Source organism: Ursus americanus, chromosome 3 (genome assembly GCF_024610735.1).
Source record: "Ursus americanus isolate L20-20 chromosome 3, mUrsAme1.1.p, whole genome shotgun sequence".
NCBI lineage: Eukaryota > Metazoa > Chordata > Mammalia > Carnivora > Ursidae > Ursus > Ursus americanus.
Genome location: NC_142129.1, coordinates 83,195,601 through 83,204,503, shown reverse-complemented (window position 1 = coordinate 83,204,503; position 8,903 = coordinate 83,195,601).

Genomic DNA, 8,903 nt, shown 5'->3' with positions numbered 1-8,903 from the left:
TTTTTGCAAATAGTTAATAAGTTATCCCAGTACCAATATAAATAAAAAACACCTATGGGGAAAAATGTTAAATCTAGAGGTTTCAGCAATGGTAAATTTTCACAATACTTTTGACACCACTAATAACCAGTGGAGATAAAAAACAGGAAATAGACTAAATTCCAATACCCAAATAAAACAACACTTAGAAAATTTAAATGATATATGGGGCGCCTGGGTGGCACAGCGGTTAAGCGTCTGCCTTCGGCTCAGGGCGTGATCCCGGCGATCTGGGATCGAGCCCCACATCAGGCTCCTCTGCTGTGAGCCTGCTTCTTCCTCTCCCACTCCCCCTGCTTGTGTTCCCTCTCTCGCTGACTGTCTCTATCTCTGTCAAATAAATAAATAAAATCTTTAAAAAAAAAAAAAAAGAAAATTTAAATGATATAAAGCCATAAAAAGACAAAGGAAAATATAGGATGGAGACAAACAGATAAAAGATACCAACAAAATTTTGGAAAAGGAAGAGTGAATGGACGACTCGTAACTAATCATGCTGTAAAAAGCTAAAACCCAACTGTCTACAGAGAAGGGATGTGCATCACAGAACACAGAAGATTCTGGAACTAGAGAGAAAACTGCCTTTGCAAACAAGGAACAGGCTAGAGGATGAAAATAAGGGTATTGGTTAAAATTCTGAATAAGGAACAGACTTCTTTCATCCACTACCAACAGGAAACTATCCTTCCCATCTTGGCAAGGGACAAGAGGTTTATTTTATTTTATTTTATTTTTATTTATTTTATTTTATTTTTTGGATAACTTGAATCAGAGAAGTTAAAGAAGACCCAAAGATTTCAGGCAACAAAGAGCTGCGATAAGTCTAGTAATTTCTTCTTAAGGTATAAGCAAAAACCCACCAGTTGAAGGGTGAGACCCCCATCTCCCTCACCACAGCACCCTTTCATCTTGCAACTCCCCAAATTCTGGCATTGGGCTTCTATCATCCAGACAGAATGCTGAAGGACTCCTCTCTTGAAAGAAGACTTATGAACTGAAATTTAAGGAATTCTGTCATGAACCTGCCAGATCACCTTGCTCACACAAAGAACTTCCAATCAACCTTTTTTACTCATAGTAGCTTTGTCAGACGAGGAGAAAGGATGGACTAGCCAACAAGTGGTACTAAGATAATTCATTATTCAAGTGAAAAAACAAAAATAGATCTCTAGACATATCATCACACAAAAATAAACCCCAGGGAGTTTAAGACATAAATGGCAGCAGTAAAACTTTACAACTTTTTAGAAGAAAATATCATTGTGGGATCATGGGAAGAAAGAATTTCTTAAACATGACATAAAACAGACAAATGGTAAGAAAAGATTATAGGGTTATTGGTCTGTAGTTTGACTGGATTCATTTGTCAAACTTTTTCATGACAGAAGAGACCACAAAGTTTAAAAACCAGCCTGAAGGGGAGAAGATAAAGCCACAATATACAATCAATAAAGGACTGAACTCTAGAAAATATAAAGAACTCATAAAAATAGATAATAGAAGTTAATGACATAATGGGGGGGGGGGACCTGGCTGGCTCAGTTGGTGGAACATGTGACTCTTAATCGCAGGGTTGTGAGTTCAAGCCCCATGCTGGGTGTAGAGATTGCTTTAAAAAATAATGAAATCTTAAAAAAAAAGAAGGTAATAACATAATTTTCTTTAAATCACAAAGAATAGAAATGAAAATTTCCTGAAGGAAAAACTGAAATGACAAAAGATTAAAATGTTCAAACTCACTAATAACTACGGAAACATTTAAAACAACAATGATGTCATATCTAACCAGGGAGGCAAAATAATCCGAACACAGTGGTTCTGGAAAGAGGGACTCTCATACCCCGCTGGTTTACAATGGTACAACCTTGTTTTAAAAGGTAGGTTTTGGGGCACCTGGGTGGCTCAGTCGTTAAGCGTCTGCCTTCGGCTCAGGGCATGATCCTGGCGTTCTAGGATCGAGCCCCACGTCAGGCTCTTCCGCTAGGAGCCTGCTTCTTCCTCTCCTGCTCCCTCTGCTTGTGTTCTCTCTCTCACTGGCTGTCTCTCTCTCTGTCGAATGAATAAATAAAATCTTTTTAAAAAATAAAATAAAAGGTAGGTTTTGGGGATGCCTGGATGGCTCAGTCAGTTAAGCATCTGTCTTTGGCTCAGGTCATGATCCCGGGGTCCTGGGATCGAGCCCCACATTGGGCTCTCTGCTCAGCAGGGAGCCTGCTGCTTCCCCTGCTTGTGCTCTCTCTTTCTCTCTGGCAAATAAATAAATAAAATCTTTAAAAAATAAATAAATAAAATGTAGGTTTAATTATTTTCCAGGTTTGGTGAGACCAGCCGGTCAGGATACAATTGCCACTGACAGTTCCCAAGAGGAGGGGGCGTGCCATAGTCACATGGGAGCACCAAGGTTGGTGAAGAGGCAGAAGGAATGAGAGGAAAGCATGGACTTGAGACTTTACTGTGGTCTCCCCAGGAAAGGCAAGGCAGGGTAAGCAGGCTCAGAATTGGGTACTTTGAATGACTTCTGCAGGCTCGGGCTTTAGGAACTGTTTCTAGGACCCTGGAATGATGATGGCAGAGGAATATTGCCTCCTGAAACCTGAGAGCCAGAAGAAGGAGGCAGTTTAAGAAAGGGCAGTCCATTAGTTCGCTTGCATATGAAAGGAGTAATCCTTGGAGGGTTGTTGCTATCTCTAGGAATTGGCTGGCCCTGGGAGGGGCAGTCTCTCAGTCAGTAAGGCTCCGATGTGAGGGCATCAAGAATATAGAAAATAAGGGGGCACCAGGCTGGCTCAGTCAGTAGAGCATGCAATTCTTGATCTCAGGGTTGTAAGTTTGAGCCCCACATTGGGTGTAGAGATTACTTAAGAAAATAAAATCTTTAAAAAAAAAAAAACAGAAAATATAGCTAATACAAATCTCCGTAGAGAGCAGTGTAATATCACACACATTGAATATGTCATAATATCAGTAAGGTTGAATATGCACATACAACGTGACCCAGCTTCTTCCAGACAGCTATCCTAGAGAAACTCCCACATGTATACACAGAGATGCGTGCAAGAATGTTCACAGCGCCATTGCTTGTAATTGCAAAAAATCAGAAGCAATCCAAGGGCCCATCAACAAGAAAATGGATAAACTGTGGTTTACTTGTATAATATTCTATGGTATTAAAATGAACACGCCCATTAACAATAACAACAGAACAAGTTGCAAAATTATATAGCATGATGCCGTTTATCAGATTTTTAAACTTTGCAAACATACAGTCGACCCTTGAACAGCATGGGTTTGAACTTGGTGGGTCCACTTACGTGTAGATCTTTTGGGTAAATACAGTACAGTACTGTAAGTGTATTTTCTTTTCCTTGCGATTACCTTAATAACATGTTCTTTTCTCTGGCTTGCTTTACTGTAAGAATACAGTATATAAGATGTAAAACATACAAAATACGTGTCAATCAATTGTTTATGTTATGGGTAAGGCGTCCGGTCAGCAGTAGGCTATTAGTAGTTAAATTTGGGGGGAGCCAAACGTTATACTCAGATTTTCAACTCCACTGGGGTTGGCGCCCTCACCCCCATGTTGTTCAAGGGTCAACTATACAGTCTGTTGCTTACCAATACATGCATATGTAGCAAAAATCTAAAAGCATGTGTGGGAATAGTAAATGCAAATTCATGACAGTGATCTCCTCAGGCAGGGGAAAAAGATCAGAGAGGGGTATGTGGAGGACATCAACTCTACCTAAAATGTTTTCTTTCTTTTTTAAAAGCCAGAATAAGATACAGTAAAATGTTCAGGTTGGCCCAAGTTGTGTGCATACAAAAGTATTTTTTTGTATTATTCACTATTTTCTTTTTTTTTTTTTAAAGATTTTATTTATTTATTTGACAGAGATAGAGACAGCCAGCGAGAGAGGGAACACAAGCAGGGGGAGTGGGAGAGGAAGAAGCAGGCTCATAGCGGAGGAGCCTGATGTGGGGCTCGATCCCATAACGCCGGGATCACGCCCTGAGCCGAAGGCAGACGCTTAACCGCTGTGCCACCCAGGCGCCCCTATTCACTATTTTCAAGTGAAGATCTAAATGTTACAGCCAGAAGAGAAAAGAATAAATAGGATTTGACAGGCAGATTCAGCGGGGGGATGCATTCTAGGAATGAGCAATGTGCGCAAAAACACAAAGGCAGGAACTAGCCTGGCTCCTTAGGGGAGGCTCAGATCTTTTGAATTTGCAGAGGGGCTGGGGGGGGGGGGTAGTGCTGCGTGGTGGGGGGAGATCAGGAGCAAGGGAGGGGAAGCAATTTCTCATACCAACAAAATTCAGCTTTAATTAGGAGGCTCTGGGAAGCTGTGGGAAGGTTTTATCTTTTTTTTAAGATTTCTTATTTTATTTTATTTATTTATTTGACAGAGACAGCCAGCGAGAGAGGGAACACAAGCAGGGGGCGTGGGAGAGGAAGAAGGAGGCTTCCAGCGGAGGAGCCTGATGTGGGGCTCGAGCCCGGAACACCAGGATCACGCCCTGAGCCAAAGGCAGACGCTTAACGACTGAGCCACCCAGGCACCCCTGTGGGAGGGTTTTAAAGCGATGACCTTTGAATAAATCCACTCTGACCAAGGAATGGAGAGCGGTTAGAGTCAATTCAGAAAATAAGCCGGGACACTAGAATTAACGGGTAAACCCAGAACTACAGCTGAGGTGTAATTTTATATTGTCTCAAAATAACTTTACTAAGGACTCATACTTCTCCAGAGTAACAACAAACTGCTTCAATCACAAAACATAGCAGTAAATACAACAGCAACTATGCATTTATTTATCGTGCAGGGGGAAAAAAAATCAGCCATTATTAAAAGAATTCCAGTTCAGAGGTGAGAGGGTTTTGCCATTCTTACTGCATCTCCCATTTAGTCCTTTGGGTGCCTATTAGAAATGAATTTTTAGTTTTTTTTTTTTTTTTAATCTAACGGGATGGAAATTGATGCTCTCTTTATAGACATGGGAGACCTTGTGACGGTGGAAAAGTCTGCCAGTCTCCAGTGGCCTTATTACTTTATTTCAGTGTCTGGATCTACTATCTTAGAAATCATGTCAGTACAGCAGAGAAAGAGGAAGTTAAGTCTGAAAACATAACTTTTTATGGAAAAGAGTACTGGTAGAATAATATGTGGATATATATGTGAATAATAAAAAGGCACAGAACTGTGCACAAGAAATACTGCCTCAGTAAATCTAGGGACTGTAAACTAACTTACACCAAAGTGAGTATAAGAATCCCTTAATGTTACCACCCAGGGAAGGCAGACGTATTGTGATACGTTAGACACTTTGGAGCCCCTCTACACCTTAATAGAATCTAAACAAATTCTGTTAAGAATCATCTCATTAGAAACTAAACAACGCCCTCCAAGGCTAAAGAGGAAACTCCTCATTAATTAAAGGCTAATTAGAAATTCCGAATTCTAGGGGCGCCTGGGTGGCACAGCGGTTAAGCGTCTGCCTTTGGCTCAGGGCGTGATCCCGGCGTTATGGGATCAAGCCCCACATCGGGCTCCTCCGCTAGGAGCCTGCTTCTTCCTCTCCCACTCCCCCTGCTTGTGTTCCCTCTCTCGCTGGCTGTCTCTATCTCTGTCGAATAAATAAATAAAAATCTTAAAAAAAAAAGAAATTCCAAATTCTTAATATAATTTCTCCCACATTCATATTCTAGGTGACTTGAAGTTGACTCTTCGGTCTGCCTCTAAATTTCCAACTGTAACAACATTTATATTCTAGCATATTCCGTGTTTGGAGTTTGGCAAAACATCAAAGGAGGACAGCTGTCTTTGGCTTCTCTCCCTAAGACACACCCCACCCAACCAGAACCTGCCCACATCCCCACAACACAGAAAACCAGCCTGGGTCCTAGTCCTCCAGGTGTTAACCAGTTCTCACATAGGAGAGAGAGGGGCAACTCAGCTTTACTGAATGTCAGACACTGTGGTGGGCATTGACATGGTCATCTCACAAAAATTGTTAATATAGAATAAACTATAAGTTTCCCCCTAGGGATTTCTATTTTAATAAGTAGTGTTAAACTTCCAGAAATGCTTCCAGATCCAAAAGAATGAGTGTTTTAATGGTGAAATTTCCGGTATTTGTTTAGGTGATTGAGGTAGATGTTTTGACAAAAATGCCATTTAAGTCTTCTGCTTTGATGGATCAGATAGCCTGTGAGACCAGACCTGCAGATCAGTCCTCTGGACCTGTTTCAAACCCCTAGCTCACACAAATGCTCACTTTTTGATATTTTAAGTCCCTACCATGGTGTATCTTCCCTCCCTTGCATTTCACTGCCCTGGTAAGTGAGCCTTTATAATTAAGAAAATGGATGTGATTCTCAGTTGAAAGAGATACTCGGGCACTGTCTAAGCCAGAAACAATGATATTCATATATTGTGCCCAATCTTTGGATAGCACTTCCTTCTCAAGTCCTTATTCTCTCCACGCTGCTTATGATCGCTGCCCGGTCCCAAAGCTTACACAATTTGGTGCACTGCTTTTAAGAAAAAGAACTCAAAATTACAAATGCAAAGTTAGGTACCAATATGAGTATTTATTTAGCTTTCGCACATACTGGCTCCTCCCCATGTCATCTCCCCCTCTTTTTGTTGACACTCCACTCCATCCTGATCTGGATTGGGTTGTGTACTTAAATGTGTTCATCCATCTGGATTTTGTTTTGCTTGCCTTGAGAGCATTTATCCAAGTTTGCACTTACACCTTTATTAATGTGATTATCTAACCATACTGTCGTCTCCCCCATTAGGCTATAAATTCCATCAGGGCACTGTACTCTCAGTATCTGCCACATAATGTATAAAAAACAATTCTCTATTTTTTTATTTTGTGTGTGTGTGGAGGGGACATCTGGGTGGCTCAGTCGGTTAAGCATCTGCCTTCAGCTCAGGCCATCACCCCCAGACTCTGAGATCGAGTCCTGCACGGGGCTCCTTGCTCAGCGAGGAGCCTGCTTCTCCCTCTGCCTGGCACTCCATCCGTGGATCTTAAAAACAATAAAAACAACAACAAACAATTGTTGTTATAGCAGATAACCTGGTGCTATTTCCAAAAGCACAGCAGGGACACCTGGGTGGCTCAGTCAGTTAGGTATCCTACTGTGGATTTTGGCTCAGGTCATGATCTCGGGATTGTGAGATCAACCCCCCAGGGCAGGGCTCCACACTCGCTCTGGAGTCTGCTTGAGCTTCTGTCTCTCCCTTTCTGTCTGCCCCTCCCCCTGCTCATGGTGTCTTTCTCTCTCTCTCTCAAATAAAATAAATTTCAAAAGAAATACATCAGCACCACCTAGGGGCTTATCTCAGCCCCTAGAAATGCATATGTCAGGCCCTGTTCCAGATCTACTGAATTAGAATCTCAACTTTTAACAAGATGCCGAGGTGATTGGTATCTGCATTATAGTTGAAGTACTGGGCTCCCGACATGCATGTGACAAGATCATCTCATACAATGGCAAAGGCCAAGTGTCAAACGAGTAACACCAGAAAGGCATGTCACAGGAACCCAGTTCCTCCTTAGTATGTCATTCTGTTAGGATTTCTTCAGAGATGTTCAAAGCCTGAAGAAGAGCAAATGTGGTTTTACACCCATGGCCAGAAGTCCGCGATTCCTCGGCACAGGATTCGGGGCTCCTTGAAGACAGCTCTTTATTTCCAGCTCTTCTTCCTCAGGTGCCTGAAGGACAGCACCATGGCCCCAAGAGTGCTGCCAGGCCCCTGCCCTGGAGGCGGTATCTGTCAATAGTGTCTCCTGGCGCACTTTTCATCTTTAAGAGTGGCTACAAATAGCCCCTCACCTGTGTCACTATGGTGTGCACGTGCAGAAATGCAGAAAAAAGATGTCGCCCGCGAACCAACTCTAACCCTTGCTGTGACATAAAACCAGGGGCAAGTTTTTATGTTGAAATCATGTCTACCCCTCACCTTAGAGAATTTAGGCCTCTAGTTGTGCTCCCTCGCATCTCAGTTGTTAGAAACAAAACAAAACCTCCCTCCCTTCTTTCTTCTTTTATTCCTCTCTCCCTCCTTTCTTTCTTTCCCTTCTCCGTTTTCCCCCCAGGTATATTCCTTTCTCCCAAACAGAATATTTTGTTGCTTTACTTAATTTTTTTTTTTTAAAAGGTGTTTTGTAAATTCTAACTAGAATTCCTGAAAAAGAATCTATCACGCACGGCCTTGTTGCACGAGTCAGTATTTGCAAGAAAAAGTGCTCATCGAAAGCAGCTCATCAAAGCATTTTTTTAAAAAAGATTGTCATTCTGCATTTGCACGTTCCTGTATCAGGTCTGGGTTTCTATAATCACTGTATTTGAGAATATATGTTAGGATGTTTACATTTTAAAAATAATAAGCAGTGTTTCCTACGTGAATACTATAGCGTTTGTTTATTGTGCTTTCTTCGGCCTCGACCCTCCAAACTGGTCTCTTACCCCACCTTCAAGCTCCACGAATCCCCTCTTGAGGAGTTCGTGAGCCATGGGACGTGAAAGTGGGGTGTCAGTTCCGTAACTTTAGGGGGATGGACAAGTATGGCATTAATCGCCAAGCACGCCCCCGAAGTTCTAGACGTTTGGGAGGAGACCTCGGGCCCAAGGTGTCCCGGGGAGACGGAGGGAGGAGGGCGGCGCGGGCCTGGGCGGGGCGGGGCGGGCTCGGGTTGCGGGAGGCGCGCCGGGCGCCCTGGCCCCACAGCGCGTCTGCGCCTCCTCCGAGAGCCGCGGGCGGAGGCAGCGGCGCGGCGTCCAGGCGGCTCGGCCCTGGGCAGCCCCGGGCAGCGCCGGCCGGTGAGTGAGCGCGAGGGGG